The 19,322-nt window shown below is 46.7% G+C and overlaps 11 non-coding genes across 11 annotated transcripts; 7 read left to right on the top strand and 4 right to left on the bottom strand.

Moving 5' to 3' along the window:
* Nucleotides 1-2,516: 2,516 nt before the first annotated feature.
* On the bottom strand, nucleotides 2,517-2,629 carry LOC135046161 (U5 spliceosomal RNA). Its single transcript, XR_010238509.1, has one exon. It is a non-coding gene; the product is annotated as a U5 spliceosomal RNA (small nuclear RNA).
* Nucleotides 2,630-2,903: 274 nt separating this feature from the next.
* LOC135046157 (U5 spliceosomal RNA) lies at nucleotides 2,904-3,020 on the bottom strand. Its single transcript, XR_010238506.1, has one exon. It is a non-coding gene; the product is annotated as a U5 spliceosomal RNA (small nuclear RNA).
* Nucleotides 3,021-4,049: 1,029 nt separating this feature from the next.
* Nucleotides 4,050-4,162, top strand: LOC135046162 (U5 spliceosomal RNA). Its single transcript, XR_010238510.1, has one exon. It is a non-coding gene; the product is annotated as a U5 spliceosomal RNA (small nuclear RNA).
* A 4,785-nt stretch (nucleotides 4,163-8,947) lies between these two features.
* Nucleotides 8,948-9,111, bottom strand: LOC135046163 (U1 spliceosomal RNA). The gene has a single exon (XR_010238511.1). It is a non-coding gene; the product is annotated as a U1 spliceosomal RNA (small nuclear RNA).
* A 144-nt stretch (nucleotides 9,112-9,255) lies between these two features.
* On the top strand, nucleotides 9,256-9,371 carry LOC135046135 (U5 spliceosomal RNA). Its single transcript, XR_010238485.1, has one exon. It is a non-coding gene; the product is annotated as a U5 spliceosomal RNA (small nuclear RNA).
* Nucleotides 9,372-10,360: 989 nt separating this feature from the next.
* LOC135046002 (U1 spliceosomal RNA) lies at nucleotides 10,361-10,524 on the bottom strand. Its single transcript, XR_010238376.1, has one exon. It is a non-coding gene; the product is annotated as a U1 spliceosomal RNA (small nuclear RNA).
* A 144-nt stretch (nucleotides 10,525-10,668) lies between these two features.
* On the top strand, nucleotides 10,669-10,784 carry LOC135046136 (U5 spliceosomal RNA). Its single transcript, XR_010238486.1, has one exon. It is a non-coding gene; the product is annotated as a U5 spliceosomal RNA (small nuclear RNA).
* Nucleotides 10,785-11,054: 270 nt separating this feature from the next.
* Nucleotides 11,055-11,170, top strand: LOC135046150 (U5 spliceosomal RNA). The gene has a single exon (XR_010238499.1). It is a non-coding gene; the product is annotated as a U5 spliceosomal RNA (small nuclear RNA).
* A 286-nt stretch (nucleotides 11,171-11,456) lies between these two features.
* Nucleotides 11,457-11,572, top strand: LOC135046142 (U5 spliceosomal RNA). The gene has a single exon (XR_010238492.1). It is a non-coding gene; the product is annotated as a U5 spliceosomal RNA (small nuclear RNA).
* A 6,973-nt stretch (nucleotides 11,573-18,545) lies between these two features.
* Nucleotides 18,546-18,709, top strand: LOC135046174 (U1 spliceosomal RNA). The gene has a single exon (XR_010238522.1). It is a non-coding gene; the product is annotated as a U1 spliceosomal RNA (small nuclear RNA).
* Nucleotides 18,710-18,861: 152 nt separating this feature from the next.
* Nucleotides 18,862-19,024, top strand: LOC135046082 (U1 spliceosomal RNA). The gene has a single exon (XR_010238452.1). It is a non-coding gene; the product is annotated as a U1 spliceosomal RNA (small nuclear RNA).
* Nucleotides 19,025-19,322: the final 298 nt, after the last annotated feature.

Genomic DNA, 19,322 nt, shown 5'->3' on the forward strand with positions numbered 1-19,322 from the left:
ACTGAGCATCTTGGGAACAGTCAAAAGCTTTGAGCCGGTTGGTGCCTCAGATCAAGATCCTACTCTACACCCCAATGTGAATCCTTGTGGAGTCCAGTGTACCCCACAGAAGAAATTAATGTGTCACACCCATTGGCAGCAACCTTAGAATAGCTGCTGACGGGCACAATTGAGAATGGAAGGGGGGGGGGGGGACATTTGAATCCAGCACATAAATGCAATTCAAATATGTAATTTGTACCTTCCTATTTTAAAATATAATGGATGAACCTCACCCTGTGAGAACAATCTTCATGATCAAGAGATCTCATATGCAAAATAAGTATGAGTTGGGATAGGGCTGGGGAGGGTGGCTGCTCGGGCAGCCCCTCCCCCGTCAAGTTAAGGAGATTCAACTGAGGAAGCACAAGGGAACTCTCGTCTGGGGACAACAACTGCAGGGAGACCACATCTTTTCAGATGAACATGGGAGGGCGGAAGGCTGCCTAATACTGAAGCACCATCAAATATCAAACCATATGCAACATCTAGTACAAGCATTCCTGGGGGAAGGTCTGCAGCAGACGGATTTGCATACAGTGATGTTATCCAAGCAGTGGGCCAAAGTTGGCTGGAACCCTCATCTGCATATGAAAAGAGAAAAGGGGCGTGCAGGGCATGGCGGCCTTTTGCAGTGCTTGGATGACCCCTAGTTCTCATTAAACACCCCCACCCTCCTTTGGTGTGGGGCTCATGTTGGCCATGCCCCATCCCCTGAAGCATTCAAGCTGATTTCTGGCAGCAGCTGGGCACTGTAACAGCTCCAGAGCTGTTCTGTAAGGCAAGTAAAAGGGTGTGGGCCCTGCAGCACCACCTGTAGTTTGCATTGTGCGTTGGAAGGCACAAAGTAAGCAGACGGGAGGAGAAGTCAGGATAGTGCGCAAGGGCATCCTTTTCTCTTAGTCCGTAGAGGATGCTGGGGTCACATTAAGAACCATGGGGTATAGACGGGATCCGCAAGAGACATGGGCACTTTAAGACTATCAAAGGGTGTGAACTGGCTCCTCCCTCTATGCCCCTCCTCCAGACTCCAGTTATAGGAACTGTGCCCAGGGAGACGGACATTTTCCAGGAAAGGATTTATTGTTAAACTAAGGTGAGCATCTTACCAGCTCACACCTTAAGCATGCCGCAGAACGTGGCATTCAACAGAACACAAGCCAACGGCATGAACAATTGCAGCAAAAAGCTGACCAGAACCATAACACAACATGTGTATAACCACAAGTAATAACTGCAGACACAGTATGGACTGGGACGGGTGCCCAGCATCCTCTACAGACTAAGAGAAAAGGATTTACGGGTAGGTATTAAAATCCTATTTTCTCATACGACCTAGAGGATGCTGGGGTCACATTAAGAACCATGGGGTTATACCAAAGCTCTTGAACGGGTGGAAGAGTGCGTACGACTCTGCAGCACCGAATGACCCAACTTGAGGTTATCATCGGCCAAGGTATCAAACTTGTAAAACTTAGCAAAAGTGTTTACTAAATAGCTGCTCGGCAAAGTTGCAATGCCGAGACTCCCCGACCAGCTGCCCAGGATGAACCCACCTTTCTAGTAGAATGGGTCTTCACCTAAATCAGTAACGGCAATCCTGCCGTGGAATGAGCATGCTGAATCTTACCACAGATCCAGCGCATAATGGTCTGCATGGAAGCAGGACACCCAATCCTGTTGGGAGCATACAGGACAAACAGAGCCTCTGTTTTCCTAATCTGAACCGTTCTGGTGACATAAATTTTCAAAGTTCTGACCACAGCCAGAGACTTTGACTCAACGAAGGTGTCAGTGGCCAAAGGCACCATGTGGAAAGATGAACCACCTTCGGCAGAAATTGTTGACGTGTCCTCAATTCTGCTCTATCTTCATGAAAGATCAAATAAAGGCTCTTGTGATACTGCATGGTTTGTACTGTTTTCCATGTGCTCCCAGATCTTTCAAGCAAGTAGCATGGTCAAGAAAGTTCTGTTTGAAAAGAAACAAACATTTACTGTCATTGTTATGCAAATAAACTTACATTAAAGCTAACAAGAAAGCACACTCGTTCTGTCTTTAAACTGATAAAAGAAACCCCAATAATATGGGCATACCTCCCAACTTTGTCGGCTCGCAAAGAGGGACACACGCGCGGCGAAGTCGCGAGCGCTCCCAAAAAGGGCGTGGCCTAAGTAAAAGGGGGCGTGGCTTCGCGGGAGGACCCGCGATCGCGAGTCACGCCCCCGTTTTCGGCACTGAGGGGGCATGCCCAGCGCTCTGTGAGCCGCTGGCATGCCACCTCTCCCTCTGACTTCAGTGAATAGACGCTGTGCGCATGCGCACAGCGTCTATTCACCGCTGCTCTGCTAAGCAGGGCAGCGACAGACAGAGCCTCCCAATTGTCCTCCCCACTGCGGGACACTGCGGCCCGCAGGTGGGACAGCGGGACAGTCCCCAAAAAACGGGACTGTCCCGCGAAAATCGGGACAGTTGGGAGGTATGATATGGGGCATGCAAAAATTGAGATAAAACTCAGTTTTGCTCCTCTCCACGGAAATCTTTAATAAAAGGCGAAATATTTGTTAGTTCTGAAGAGAAACCAGAGCATGACCAAGATTCCACCTGTCGCCTGAGTGCCATGCCAGCAGTTCTCATTCAGCTGAAAGTGAGCACCCAATTTGAATGAAAGAAAGCAGATTTCTCACCAGGCTTCCCCTTGCTATAAACATGGTTTGTACTCTTTTCCTTGTGCTCCCAGATCTTTCAAGCAATTAGTGTGGTCAAGAAAGTTCTGTTTGAAAAGAAACAAACATTTACTGTAATTTCTATGCAAATGAGCTTACATTAAAGCACACTCGTTCTGTCTTTAAACTGATAAAAGAAACCCCAATAATATGGAGCATGCAAAAATTGAGATAAAACTCAGTTTTGCTCCTCTCCACGGATAATCTTTAATAAAAGGCGAAAGATTTGTTCGTTCTGAAGAGAAACCAGAGCATGACCAAGATTCCACCTGTCGCCTGAGTGCTGTGCCAGCAGTCCTCATTCAGATCAAAGTGAGCGCCCAATTTGAAAGAAAGCAGATTTCTCACCTGGCTTCTCCTTGCTATAAGCATGGTTTGTACTGTATTCCATGTGCTCCCAGATCTTTAAAGCAAGTAGCATGGTCAAGAAAGTTCTGTTTGAAAAGAAACAAACATTTACTGTCATTGTTATGCAAATAAACTTACATTAAAGCTAACAGGAGGGGAGGGGGGGGGGGTGCAGCGGGAGCCTAATAGCTGTGGGGGCGCTTGTCACAAAAAGAGGCAGCAGCAGGTACTGATGCGGGAGCCGGTCGCGGGATTGGGGGGGTAGCGCGGATAACAATTTGCACTGGATTGTAGGGAGAGGCGGCGCCCGATGCGGCAGCAGTGCGGACCAGGCCAGCGGGTGACTCTCCTTCATGTGCCCTGTGCCCAAATGCAGGGGTGATGGGGGGGGGGACGCGGCGCGGGAGACCATCGCGTGGGGGAGCGGCGGGTAGTCAGTGATGCGGAGCGGACCAGGCCAGCGGGTGACTCTCCTTCATGTGCCCTGTGCCCAAATGCAGGGGTGATGGGGGGGGACGCGGGAGACCATCGCGTGGGGGAGCGGCGGGTAGTCAGTGATAGGCTGATACTGTGGGACCCGGGACCCCGGACTCAGGAGCACAGGCGGCAGCAGGCTGCACATAGCCCACATAACATAGTGGAATGTGTTATGATCGCAGAGGTGGGGGGGCGGCGGCACGGCAGGGTTGCAGAAGTAGGCACACAGTCAGTCAACTCACTTTTGAAGGCAGAGTCAGACAGACGTGGTGGGCGCACACGAGCAGCTCCTCTGTTTCTGCTGAGGAACATGATAAAAAAGTGTTCTCTTTCACTTTCGTTCACTAACCAGTGGTCGCCGCCCATAGGCAGCTGCCTAAAGCTGCCTAGTGGTAGCGCCGGCCCTGGCTGAATGAGAACTGCTGGCATGGCACTCAGGCGACAGGTGGAATCTTGGTCATGCTCTGGTTTCTCTTCAGAACTAACAAATATTTCGCCTTTTATTAAAGATTTCCGTGGAGAGGAGCAAAACTGAGTTTTATCTCAATTTTTGCATGCCCCATATCATACCTCCCAACTGTCCCGATTTTTGCGGGACAGTCCCGTTTTTTGGGGACTGTCCCGCTGTCCCACCAGCGGGCCGCAGTGTCCCGCAGTGGGGAGGACAATTGGGAGGCTCTGTCTGTCGCTGCCCTGCTTAGCAGAGCAGCGGTGAATAGACGCTGTGCGCATGCGCACAGCGTCTATTCACTGAAGTCAGAGGGAGAGGTGGCATGCCAGCGGCTCACAGAGCGCTGGGCATGCCCCCTCAGTGCTGAAAACGGGGGCGTGACTCGTGATCGCGGGTCCTCCCGCGAAGCCACACCCCTTTTACTTAGGCCACGCCCTTTTTGGGAGCGCGCACGACTTCGCCACGCGTGTGTCCCTCTATGCGAGCCGACAAAGTTGGGAGGTATGCCCATATTATTGGGGTTTCTTTTATCAGTTTAAAGACAGAACGAGTGTGCTTTCTTGTTAGCTTTAATGTAAGTTTATTTGCATAACAATGACAGTAAATGTTTGTTTCTTTTCAAACAGAACTTTCTTGACCATGCTACTTGCTTGAAAGATCTGGGAGCACATGGAAAACAGTACAAACCATGCAGTATCACAAGAGCCTTTATTTGATCTTTCATGAAGATAGAGCAGAATTGAGGACACGTCAACAATTTCTGCCGAAGGTGGTTCATCTTTCCACATGGTGCCTTTGGCCACTGACACCTTCGTTGAGTCAAAGTCTCTGGCTGTGGTCAGAACTTTGAAAATTTATGTCACCAGAACGGTTCAGATTAGGAAAACAGAGGCTCTGTTTGTCCTGTATGCTCCCAACAGGATTGGGTGTCCTGCTTCCATGCAGACCATTATGCGCTGGATCTGTGGTAAGATTCAGCATGCTCATTCCACGGCAGGATTGCCGTTACTGAATTAGGTGAAGACCCATTCTACTAGAAAGGTGGGTTCATCCTGGGCAGCTGGTCGGGGAGTCTCGGCATTGCAACTTTGCCGATCAGCTATTTAGTAAACACTTTTGCTAAGTTTTACAAGTTTGATACCTTGGCCGATGATAACCTCAAGTTGGGTCATTCGGTGCTGCAGAGTCGTACGCACTCTTCCACCCGTTCAAGAGCTTTGGTATAACCCCATGGTTCTTAATGTGACCCCAGCATCCTCTAGGTCGTATGAGAAAATAGGATTTTAATACCTACCGGTAAATCCTTTTCTCTTAGTCTGTAGAGGATGCTGGGCACCCGTCCCAGTCCATACTGTGTCTGCAGTTATTACTTGTGGTTATACACATGTTGTGTTATGGTTCTGGTCAGCTTTTTGCTGCAATTGTTCATGCCGTTGGCTTGTGTTCTGTTGAATGCCACGTTCTGCGGCATGCTTAAGGTGTGAGCTGGTAAGATGCTCACCTTAGTTTAACAATAAATCCTTTCCTCGAAATGTCCGTCTCCCTGGGCACAGTTCCTATAACTGGAGTCTGGAGGAGGGGCATAGAGGGAGGAGCCAGTTCACACCCTTTGATAGTCTTAAAGTGCCCATGTCTCTTGCGGATCCCGTCTATACCCCATGGTTCTTAATGTGACCCCAGCATCCTCTACGGACTAAGAGAAAAGGATGCCCTTGCGCACTATCCTGACTTCTCCTCCCGTCTGCTTACTTTGTGCCTTCCAACGCACAATGCGAACTACAGGTGGTGCTGTAGGGCCCACACCCTTTTACTTGCCTTACAGAACAGCTCTGGAGCTGTTACAGTGCCCAGCTGCTGCAAGAAATCAGCTTGAATGCTTCAGGGGATGGGGCATGGCCAACATGAGCCCCACACCAAAGGAGGGTGGGGGTGTTTAATGAGAACTAGGGGTCATCCAAGCACTGCAAAAGGCCGCCATGCCCTGCACGCCCCTTTTCTCTTTTCATATGCAGATGAGGGTTCCAGCCAACTTTGGCCCACTGCTTGGATAACATCACTGTATGCAAATCCGTCTGCTGCAGACCTTCCCCCAGGAATGCTTGTACTAGATGTTGCATATGGTTTGATATTTGATGGTGCTTCAGTATTAGGCAGCCTTCCGCCCTCCCATGTTCATCTGAAAAGATGTGGTCTCCCTGCAGTTGTTGTCCCCAGACGAGAGTTCCCTTGTGCTTCCTCAGTTGAATCTCCTTAACTTGACAGGGGAGGGGCTGCCAGAGCAGACACCCTCCCCAGCCCTATCCCAACTCATACTTATTTTGCATATGAGATTTCTTGATCATGAAGATTGTTCTCACAGGGTGAGGTTCATCCATTATATTTTAAAATAGGAAGGTACAAATTACATATTTGAATTGCATTTATGTGCTGGATTCAAATGTCCCCCCCCCTTCCATTCTCAATTGTGCCCGTCAGCAGCTATTCTAAGGTTGCTGCCAATGGGTGTGACACATTTATTTCTTCTGTGGGGTACACTGGACTCCACAAGGATTCACATTGGGGTGTAGAGTAGGATCTTGATCTGAGGCACCAACCGGCTCAAAGCTTTTGACTGTTCCCAAGATGCTCAGTGCATTCTCCTCTATAACCCCGCTTCCATGAACAGGGAGCTCAGTTTGTAGTTGGTGCCTTCAGTAGCAGGCCACTTAACAGGGGCCTTCCTCAGGCAGCCTATTCTTAGCAATAAATTTTGACAAGAAAAGAAGAACTTGTTTTATGAGAATCTACAAGGGCTGCAGCAGGCTAGGTCTAATAGACATCTTTACTGCAGCTTCATCACTCCCAGCGGCGCTGTATACTCCCGTGCCCCGGTTGCTGGGTCACTGCAGCGGAGGCTCCGGTTTCATCCTAAGGTCAGTCACACACATACCACCCTTCCGGATCACGAGGCCGCTGATGAAGGGGAGCGTGGCCGTAGGGGGTGGACCGTGTGCGCACTGGCGTGGACACTGATTACTGGGCAGCCGCTCCACTAGCCACCAGGTACAGTTAAGGAGCACAGGTCTGGGGGTTTTTCTCCTATATTAACCCAATTTTGTACTGCCCGCAGCGCATTGTGATAGGTAATAGGGCCTGATTCAGGTTGGATTGCAATCACAATAAGCGATCCAACTGCAAAAATTGCTAAGAGCATACGCATGTGCCTGCATTTTCTGTCAATCGGGGCGGGGGGGGGGGGATAGGTGGGTCAGCAACACTCCATTTCCAAGTCAGGGATGGAGCGGTGCGGGGGCAAGGCTTCAAAATGGGGTCTGCAACGGAGGAGACACAGGGGGCGTGGTCACAGCGGCTGTATGACATCACATTCAGCCGCTGTGATCACAAAAATGGTGGCGGCTTCCTGCGCGCACATACAGTCTGCACCAGCAGGAGGCTACACCATTTTTTATGATCACGCTGAACTGCAGTGCTAATGCAATTACGGCATGGTCAAGAAGGGAGGCGTCATGCTGGGTGGCCATGCCTTTTCACTGTGCAGGAGCCAGCACCGCTCACACACTAGTCCCCGGGTGCAGCCCCCAACCCCCGGGACACCCGGAGCAACAAAATGTAGATTCAGGCCACCAGGCCACGCCCCTACCTATGAAACCATGCCTCCTTTTTACCATTGCGCTGCTTATCTGCGCGCACTGCATTACAATCTCCCTCGCCACCTCTCTGGGTGTCACCAGTAATAGTGACACCTCTGCCATGCTTGTAGCAGCTGGTCCTAAGATCTACGCCTCAAGCCCTGAGTGTTTGCCCTTGTGACTTGTTGATCATCATAGCGAAGCAGATGCTTACAGAAAACTGCAGGGGCTTAGATTGAAAATAAAAAAATTGATGGGTATAAGGTAGAGAGGAGCGGGTTCGGTTCTCCGAGAACCGAATTCCCCACGAACTCCACGTGGTTTACACTGGTCCGAGGCAGGCTCGGTTGTTCCCGCCTGACTCGGAAAACCTGAACAAGGGAAAATGTCATCATCCCGCTGTCGGATTCTCGCGAGATTCGGATTCCATATAAAGAGCTGCGCGTTGCCGCCATTTTTACTCGTGCATTGAAGAGAGAGCGGAATGGACGTGGCTATGTTCTCTCAGTGGAAATCTCAATATCAGTGCTCAGTATCAGTGGTTACTTATTGCTGCTCAGTAATACTAGTAGTGTGTCTCTCCTGCTCAGTGTCAGTTCTCAGTAGTATCCTCATCAGTGCTCAGTATCACTGCTCATTGTCTTGTGCTGCATTGTGGTGCTCAGCATACTACAGTACATTACTAATAGTCCAGTGCTGCATCTTGCTGCTCAGTGTCAGTTCTAGTATCCTCATCAGTGCTCACTATCACTGTTCATTGCATTTTGGTTTTCTGTATACTACAGTAACATAGTAATATAGTAACATATAGTAACATAGTTTTTGAGGTTGAATAGAGGCAAATTGCCCATAGTGTTCAACCTGTTTTAAGTTGTGATGATTCTACATACTTGCTGAATAATGTTTTATGACTAGTTAGCTACTATAACTCATGTTACCCCCGGATTAACCATGTTGATATTTTAAGTATTATAACCTTGGATAGCTTTTTCATTCAGAAATGTATCCATTCCTTTTTTAAATCCAATTACAGAGTCCGCCATTACCACCTTCCCTGGCAGGGAATTCCACATCCTGATTGCCCTAACAGTGAAGATCATAGTATCTCACCTGGCAGGTAAGTAGAAGTTGGGCTAGAGCTGTGGAGGATTGCTGCTCGGGCACCCCCTGTCAAGTGAAGGAGATCCAACTGAGGCAGCACAAGGGAACTCTCGAAAGAAGAACAAGGCCTCTAGGAAGATCTGAGACAAAGAAATCTGACTTTTACCAGAGCTGACCAGAGGAAAGCACAAACACAGTCCCCCACTACCACAAATAATGCAGTCGAGTTTCCCACATTTGGGGAAATCACAGGGGTCAGCATACCCAGAATGCAATGAATGAACCTCACCCTGGGAAAACAATCTTCATGACCATGGTATCTCCTATGCAAAATAAGTATGATTTGGGATAGGGCTGGGGAGGGCCGCTGCTCAGGCACATCTCTGTCAAGTAAAGGAGATTCAACTGAGGCAGCACAAGGGAACTCTCATCTGGGGACAACAACTGCAGGGAGAACACATATTTTCAGATGAAAATCTTGGTCGTGCTCTGGTTTCTCTTCAGAACGAACAAATCTTTCGCCTTTTACTAAAGATTTCCGTGGAGAGGAGCAAAACTGAGTTTTACCTCAATTTTTGCATGCCCCATCTTTTTGGGGTTTCTTTTATCGGTTTAAAGATAGAATGAGTGTGCTTTAATGTAAGCTCATTTGCATAGAAATGACAGTAAATGTTTGTTTCTTTTCAAACAGAACTTTCTTGACCATGCTACTTGCTTGAAAGATCTGGGAGCACATGGAAAACAGTACAAACCATGCAGTATCACAAGAGCCTTTATTTGATCTTTCATGAAGATAGAGCAGAATTGAGGACACGTCAACAATTTCTGCCGAAGGTGGTTCATCTTTCCACATGGTGCCTTTGGCCACTGACACCTTCGTTGAGTCAAAGTCTCTGGCTGTGGTCAGAACTTTGAAAATTTATGTCACCAGAACGGTTCAGATTAGGAAAACAGAGGCTCTGTTTGTCCTGTATGCTCCCAACAGGATTGGGTGTCCTGCTTCCATGCAGACCATTATGCGCTGGATCTGTGGTAAGATTCAGCATGCTCATTCCACGGCAGGATTGCCGTTACTGATTTAGGTGAAGACCCATTCTACTAGAAAGGTGGGTTCATCCTGGGCAGCTGGTCGGGGAGTCTCGGCATTGCAACTTTGCCGAGCAGCTATTTAGTAAACACTTTTGCTAAGTTTTACAAGTTTGATACCTTGGCCGATGATAACCTCAAGTTGGATCATTCGGTGCTGCAGAGTCGTACGCACTCTTCCACCCGTTCAAGAGCTTTGGTATAACCCCATGGTTCTTAATGTGACCCCAGCATCCTCTAGGTCGTATGAGAAAATAGGATTTTAATACCTACCGGTAAATCCTTTTCTCTTAGTCTTGCCCTGGGAGAAGCACCTTCATGATCATAGTATCTCACCTGGCAGGTAAGTAGGAGTTGGGCTAGAGCTGGGGAGGGTCTCTGCTTGGGCACCCCCCTGTCAAGTGAAGGAGATCCAACTGAGGCAGCACAAGGGAACTCTCGAAAGAAGAACAAGGCTAGAGGAAGATCTGAAACAAAGAAATCTGACTTTTACCAGAGCTGACCAGAGGAAAACACAAACACAGTCCCCCACTACCACAAATAAAGCAGTCGAGTTTCCCACATTTGGGGAAATCACAGGGGTCAGCATACCCAGAATGCAATGAATGAACCTCACCCTGGGAGAATAATCTTCATGACCATGGTATCTCCTATGCAAAATAAGTATGATTTGGGATAGGGCTGGGGAGGGCCGCTGCTCAGGCACATCTCTGTCAAGTAAAGGAGATTCAACTGAGGCAGCACAAGGGAACTCTCATCTGGGGACAACAACTGCAGGGAGAACACATATTTTCAGATGAAAATCTTGGTCGTGCTCTGGTTTCTCTTCAGAACGAACAAATCTTTCGCCTTTTACTAAAGATTTCCGTGGAGAGGAGCAAAACTGAGTTTTACCTCAATTTTTGCATGCCCCATCTTTTTGGGGTTTCTTTTATCGGTTTAAAGATAGAATGAGTGTGCTTTAATGAAAGCTCATTTGCATAGAAATTACAGTAAATGTTTGTTTCTTTTCAAACAGAACTTTCTTGACCATGCTACTTGCTTGAAAGATCTGGGAGCACATGGAATACAGTACAAACCATGCTTATAGCAAGGAGAAGCCAGGTGAGAAATCTGCTTTCTTTCAAATTGGGCGCTCACTTTGATCTGAATGAGGACTGCTGGCATGGCACTCAGGCGACAGGTGGAATCTTGGTCATGCTCTGGTTTCTCTTCAGAATGAACAAATCTTTCGCCTTTTATTAAAGATTTCCGTGGAGAGGAGCAAAACTGAGTTTTATCTCAATTTTTGCATGCCCCATATTATTGGGGTTTCTTTTATCAGTTTAAAGACAGAACGAGTGTGCTTTCTTGTTGGCTTTAATGTAAGTTTATTTGTATAACAATGACAGTAAATGTCTGTTTCTTTTCAAGCAGAACTTTCTTTACCATACTAATTGCTTGAAAGATCTGGGAGCACATGGAAAAGAGTACAAACCATGCTTATAGCAAGGGGAAGCCTGGTGAGAAATCTGCTTTCTTTCTTTCATATTGGGTGCTCACTTTGAGCTGAATGAGGACTGCTGGCATGGCACTCAGGCGACAGGTGGAATCTTGGTCATGCTCTGGTTTCTCTTCAGAACGAACAAATCTTTCGCCTTTTACTAAAGATTTCCGTGGAGAGGAGCAAAACTGAGTTTTGTCTCAATTTTTGCATGCCCCATATTATTGGGGTTTCTTTTATCAGTTTAAAGACAGAACGAGTGTGCTTTCTTGTTAGCTTTAATGTAAGTTGCCATAGATGCAGTGAAACACGCGTGTAGGGCACGGCGTGTCCGCGTGTATTTGACTCATGTGAAATGTTATAAAACAAAAATATATGATTATGATGTTAGCTGTTAGTCTCCACTAATAGGGAATAGAAGCTGAGCTATAAGAAAGGAATACACTAGATATGATGTCACTTAGCAATTACAATGTCTAAAGTGCATACAGATAGCTACTAATAACTCTTGATAAGAAAGTATATCAGTGTGGGTATATTTATATGATGGGATATTGGGACTAGTGAATATATATCACTCCTGCTGTCCAGATTGGCAATAACCAGACAATTATGATAAGAGTAGAGATGTCACATGGGCTGCTATAGATATTAATTTAATGCTGTATGTGTCATTTGTTACAAATGGATACATTTTCTATGAGTCAGCCTAGCAGCTGCATGTTCTAACAGAACACTATCCTCACACAGAATCTGCTAACCTTGAGATAACTAAATGACAGTGTGTAACAGTCTCTTTACTATAAGACTGTTACAAAGTAATATATATATTTGAAGTCAGTCTAGCAGCTGTGTGTTCCAGCAGTTTATAAGACAAAGAAAATCTCCTATTGTGGAATCTAGACACATGGGACTGCTGGCCTGTGTCATACTATTTCTATGTAATACCAGTAACATGTATATAACTGTTACATAATTGTTACAAATGGATAAATCTTTGAGTCAGCCTAGCAGCTGCATGTCCTAACAGGACACCATAAATCCTTTACAGTGTAACAAATTGATTGGTAACACTTAAAGGCTGGAGAGCAGTTATATGCCTTACTAGCATACTCAATATACCACATTATTACACCAGTTACCACGATTATTGACAGCGCATTTGATATATTATATTACCCTCACACTGAGTCTGTTTACCTTTAGATAACTAAGTGACCGAATATGTAACAGTTTCTCTATCATAAGACTGTTACAAAGTGAGATAGATATATTTGGAAGTCAGTCAAACAGCTGTGTGTTTCAGCGGTTTATAAGAAAATTCCTCATTGTGGAATCTGGACCACTAAGGGTTATTATATATATAGCACATGGAATTGCCACATCTCCCTATATGATAATTTCATTACACTGTAACATAATAAGAATTAACTCTTTAACAGTGTAAATAGAGAGTAATGAATCTCTGACACATGGAATATATTATTTCTTAGATGAATTGGATAAACCATTATGACAGACACTTTGCTTCCTAATAAGAATTGAGGTGGCTATACCTCTAAGGAAAGCATTATTGCCTACGCCTAGATCAGATTAAATAAGATCTGGCTGAATATATGAAGGAAGGTTGCTATTTATATGAGAATTGGAATTGCTATATTCCTTAAGGCAACCCCACCGATAGATATATGTTGTCAATTAAGTATATCTGAACGGCTATATCTGGACCAGATTTAATAAGATCTGGCTGATTATATGAAGGAGGGCTGCTATTTATATTGGAATTGCCATATTCCTTAAGGCAACCGCACCTGTTGGTATATCTCGCCAATTAACTATATCTAAACAGCTAAATTAAAGCTATTCATCATTTTTTTAGTTTGGATATTAATAAATATGATCTTTCCATGATGCATAGAGATTTCCCTATCAAGTGATTCCTTATCCGATATAGAAAGCTATCCCCCTATGGTATTGAATTTAGGAATATAGTCTTAGGGGACACAGAGAAATAAGTGATCCCCATCTACCTAAGCACCCCACAAATTGGAGGTTAGCTTACCGGTTATACTCAATCACCCCCACAAATTCGCCAATGGGGATGGCTTCCCGGGAGGTAACCCCTATTGAGTGAAGGGAGTATATAGGATATGACCCAGTGGTACCTGACGACATAGATACTAACAGCTATTTAATAACATTACGCTAGAAAGTGATTATTAGCAACATATATATCTATATAAACAACCCCGCCAGGGTTGTGCCTTCAAAAATAATCACACACGGACACGCTTTTTAAACCTTTTTTTCACATCTCTTTATTCTTCTTATGCACATGTATGTTAGTTCTGTGATTTTAACCTTTATGTTTCACTGCAGTTTGGGATAATAATATTAATATTTATCCAATTTTAATACATACTTAATAAAGGTTATATTTTATGATTCATTCATTCTGTCCAGTGCGTCAACAGTGCAGATTTCTTCTTGTTTTTTCTCCCAAATTCTATAACAATGACAGTAAATGTTGTTACTTTTCAAACAGAACTTTCTTGACCATGCTACTTGCTTGAAAGATCTGGGAGCACATGGAAAACAGTACAAACCATGCAGTATCACAAGAGCTTTTGATCTTTGATCTTTCATGAAGATAGAGCAGAATTGAGGACACGTCAACAATTTCTGCCGAAGGTGGTTCATCTTTCCACATGGTGCCTTTGGCCACTGACACCTTCGTTGAGTCAAAGTCTCTGGCTGTGGTCAGAACTTTGAAAATTTATGTCACCAGAACGGTTCAGATTAGGAAAACAGAGGCTCTGTTTGTCCTGTATGCTCCCAACAGGATTGGGTGTCCTGCTTCCATGTAGACCATTATGCGCTGGATCTGTGGTAAGATTCAGCATGCTCATTCCACGGCAGGATTGCCGTTACTGAATTAGGTGAAGACCCATTCTACTAGAAAGGTGGGTTCATCCTGGGCAGCTGGTCGGGGAGTCTCGGCATTGCAACTTTGCCGAGCAGCTATTTAGTAAACACTTTTGCTAAGTTTTACAAGTTTGATACCTTGGCTGATGATAACCTCAAGTTGGGTCATTCGGTGCTGCAGAGTCGTACGCACTCTCCCACCCGTTCAAGAGCTTTGGTATAACCCCATGGTTCTTAATGTGACCCCAGCATCCTCTAGGTCGTATGAGAAAATAGGATTTTAATACCTACCGGTAAATCCTTTTCTCTTAGTCCGTAGAGGATGCTGGGCACCCGTCCCAGTCCATACTGTGTCTGCAGTTATTACTTGTGGTTATACACATGTTGTGTTATGGTTCTGGTCAGCTTTTTGCTGCAATTGTTCATGCCGTTGGCTTGTGTTCTGTTGAATGCCACGTTCTGCGGCATGCTTAAGGTGTGAGCTGGTAAGATGCTCACCTTAGTTTAACAATAAATCCTTTCCTCGAAATGTCCGTCTCCCTGGGCACAGTTCCTATAACTGGAGTCTGGAGGAGGGGCATAGAGGGAGGAGCCAGTTCACACCCTTTGAAAGTCTTAAAGTGCCCATGTCTCTTGCGGATCCTGTCTATACCCCATGGTTCTTAATGTGACCCCAGCATCCTCTACGGACTAAGAGAAAAGGATGCCCTTGCGCACTATCCTGACTTCTCCTCCCGTCTGCTTACTTTGTGCCTTCCAACGCACAATGCGAACTACAGGTGGTGCTGCAGGGCCCACACCCTTTTACTTGCCTTACAGAACAGCTCTGGAGCTGTTACAGTGCCCAGCTGCTGCAAGAAATCAGCTTGAATGCTTCAGGGGATGGGGCATGGCCAACATGAGCCCCACACCAAAGGAGGGTGGGGGTGTTTAATGCGAACTAGGGGTCATCCAAGCACCGCAAAAGGCCGCCATGCCCTGCATGCCCCTTTTCTCTTTTCATATGCAGATGAGGGTTCCAGCCAACTTTGGCCCACTGCTTGGATGACATCACCGTATGCAAATCCGTCTTCTGCAGACCTTCCCCCTGGAATGCTTGTACTAGTTGTTGCATATGGTTTGATATTTGATGGTGCTTCAATATTAGGCAGCCTTCCACCCTCCCATGTTCATCTGAACAGATGTGGTCTCCCTGCAGTTGTTGTCCCCAGACGAGAGTTCCCTTGTGCGTCCTCAGTTGAATCTCCTTAACTTGACGGGGGAGGGGCTGCCCGAGCAGCCACCCTCCCCAGCCCTATCCCAACTCATACTTATTTTGCATATGAGATCTCTTGATCATGAAGATTGTTCTCACAGGGTGAGGTTCATCCATTATATTTTAAAATAGGAAGGTACAAATTACATATTTGAATTGCATCTATGTGCTGGATTCAAATGTCCCCCCCCCCCCCTTCCTTTCTCAATTGTGCCCGTCAGCAGCTATTCTAAGGTTGCTGCCAATGGGTGTGACACATTAATTTCTTCTGTGGGGTACACTGGACTCCACAAGGATTCACATTGGGGTGTAGAGTAGGATCTTGATCTGAGGCACCAACCGGCTCAAAGCTTTTGACTGTTCCCAAGATGCTCAGCGCATCCTCCTCTATAACCCCGCTTCCATGAACAGGGAGCTCAGTTTGTAGTTGGTGCCTTCAGTAGCAGGCCACTTAACAGGGGCCTGCCTCAGGCAGCCTAATCTTAGCTATTAATTTTGACAAGAAAAGAAGAACTTGTTTTATGAGAATCTACAAGGGCTGCAGCAGGCTAGGTCTAATAGACATCTTTACTGCAGCTTCATCACTCCCAGCGGCGCTGTATACTCCCGTGCCCTGGTTGCTGGGTCACTGCAGCGGAGGCTCCAGTTTCTTCCTAAGGTCAGTCACACACACACCGCCCTTCCGGATCACGAGGCCGCTGATGAAGGGGAGCGTGGCCGTAGGGGGTGGACCGTGTGCGCACTGGCGTGGACACTGATTACTGGGCAGCCGCTCCACTAGCCACCAGGTACAGTTAAGGAGCACAGGTCTGGGAGTTTTACTCCTATATTATCCCAATTTTGTACTGCCCGCAGCGCATTGTGATAGGTAATAGGGCCTGATTCAGGTTGGATTGCAATCACAATAAGCGATCCAACTGCAAAAATTGCTAAGAGCATACGCATGTGCCTGCATTTTCTGCGGCACCCCGCAGAGAATGCGATCGCCTCTGCCTGTCAATTGGGGCGGGGGGGGGGAGAGGGGGGTCAACAACACTTTATATGAGAGCCGACCAGGGGAAACACAAATTATGCATATATGGAAATACAGCGCTACTGGGTAAACATAAAATTATTGTGTTTTTTTCCTGGGTCATATAGCGCTGGGGTGTGTGCTGGCATACTCTCTCTCTCTGTCTCTCCAAAGGGCCTTGTTGGGGAACTGTCCTCAGATAAGAGGATTCCCTGAGTGTATGGTGTGTCGGTACACGTGTGTCGACATGTCTGAGGTAGAAGGCTCTCCTAGAGAGGAGCAGGAGCAAATTAATGTGGTGTCTCCATCGACAACGCCGACACCTGACTGGATGGATATGTGGAATGTTTTAAGTGCTAATGTAAACTTATTACACAAGAGATTAGACAAAGCTAAAGCTAGGGAACAGTCAGGGAGTCAACCCATGCCTGTCCCTATGTCGCAGGGACCTTCGGGGTCTCAAAAGCGCCCACTATCCCAAATAGTTGACACAGATACCGACACAGATTCTGACTCCAGTGTCGACTACGATGATGCAAAGTTACAGCCAAAATTGGCTAAATGTATTCGATATATGATTATTGCAATAAAAGATGTTTTGCACATCACAGAGTCCCCTGTCCCTGACACGAGGGTACACATGTATAAGGGAAAGAAACCTGAGATAACCTTTCCCCCCTCACATGAGTTGAACGAATTATGTGAAAAAGCTTGGGAATCTCCAGACAAAAAGCTGCAGATTCCCAAAAGGATTCTTATGGCGTATCCTTTCCCGCCAATGGACAGGATACGGTGGGAATCCTCCCCTAGGGTGGATAAAGCATTGACACGCTTATCCAAAAAGGTAGCGCTGCCATCCCAGGATACGGCTACCATCAGGGACCCTGCTGACCGCAAGCAGGAGGTTACCCTAAAGTCCATTTACACACATTCTGGTACCTTACTCAGACCGGCAATTGCGTCGGCCGGGGTTGTAGCGCGGTGGCAGCATGGACAGATACCTTATCAGCAGAGATTGAGACCCTAGATAAGGATGCTATGTTATTGACCATTGGGCATATAAAAGATGCTGTCCTATATATGAGAGATGCTCAAAGTGACATTAGTCTACTGGGTTCTAGAATAAACGCTATGTCGATTTCTGCTAGACGAGTCCTATGGACCCGGCAATGGACAGGTGATGCCGACTCAAAAAGGCATATGGAGGTTTTACCTTACAGGGGTGAGGAATTGTTTGGGGAAGGTCTCTCGGACCTAGTCTCCACAGCTACAGCTGGTAAATCAAATTTTTTGCCTTATATTCCCTCACAGCCTAAGAAAGCACCACATTATCAAATGCAGTCCTTTCGATCACAGAGAAACAAGAAAGTACGAGGTGCGTCCTTTCTTGCCAGAGGTAAGGGCAGAGGGAAGAAGCTGCACAACACAGCTAGTTCCCAGGAACAGAAGTCCTCTCCGGCCTCTACAAAATCCACCGCATGACGCTGGGGCTCCGCTAAAGGAGTCCGCCCAGTTGGGGGCACGTCTTCGAGTTTTCAGCCACATCTGGGTTCATTCGCAGGTGGATCCCTAGGCAATAGAAATTGTTTCTCAGGGTTACAAGCTGAAATTCGAAGAGGTGCCTCCTCGCCGGTTTTTCAAATCGGCCCTACCATCTTCTCCCCAGGAAAGGGAGATAGTGTTAAATGCAATTCACAAATTGTATCTTCAACATATGCAGATGAGGGTTCCAGCCAACTTTGGCCCACTGCTTGGATGACATCACCGTATGCAAATCCGTCTTCTGCAGACCTTCTCCCAGGAATGCTTGTACTAGTTGTTGCATTTGGTTTGTTGTTTGGGCGTGCTTCAGTATTAGGCAGCCTTCTGCCCTCCCATGTTCATCTGAAAATATGTGTTCTCCCGGCAGTTGTTGTCCCCAGATGAGAGTTCCCTTGTGCTGCCTCAGTTGAATCTCCTTTACTTGACAGAGATGTGCCTGAGCAGCGGCCCTCCCCAGCCCTATCTCAAATCATACTTATTTTGCATAGGAGATACCATGGTCATAAAGATTGTTCTCCCAGGGTGAGGTTCATTCATTGCATTCTGGGTATGCTGACCCCTGTGATTTCCCCAAATGTGGGAAACTCAACTGCATTATTTGTGGTAGTGGGGGACTGTGTTTGTGTTTTCCTCTGGTCAGCTCTGGTAAAAGTCAGATTTCTTTGTCTCAGATCTTCCTCTAGCCTTGTTCTTCTTTCGAGAGTTCCATTGTGCTGCCTCAGTTTGATCTCCTTCACTTGACAGGGGGGTACCCGAGCAGCGACCCTCCCCAGCTCTAGCCCAACTCCTACATACCTGCCAGGTGAGATACTATGATCATGAAGGTGCTTCTCCCAGGGCAAGGCTCACCCATTGCACTCTGGGTGTGCTGCTCCTGCGATTTCCCCAAATGTGGGAAACTTGACTGCATAATTTGTGTTTCCCCTGGTCGGCTCTCGTATAATTCAGATCTCTTTGTCTCAGGTCTCTCTCCAGCCTAGTTTGCTGTCTGTTTCCACTTCTGTTTTCTTGAGCCGCTCCCTTCTATGCCCTTGCGCACTATCCTGACTTCTCCCGTCTGCTTACTTTGTGCCTTCCAACGCACAATGCGTACTACAGGTAGTGCTGCAGGGCCCACACCCTTTTACTTGCCGTACAGAGCAGCTCTGGAGCTGTTACAGTGCCCAGCTGCTGCAAGAAATCAGCTTGAATGCTTCAGGGGCTGGGGCATAGCCAACATGAGCCCCACACCGAAGGAGGGTGGAGGTA

The sequence above is a fragment of the Pseudophryne corroboree genome, unplaced genomic scaffold, assembly GCF_028390025.1.
Source record: "Pseudophryne corroboree isolate aPseCor3 unplaced genomic scaffold, aPseCor3.hap2 scaffold_915, whole genome shotgun sequence".
NCBI lineage: Eukaryota > Metazoa > Chordata > Amphibia > Anura > Myobatrachidae > Pseudophryne > Pseudophryne corroboree.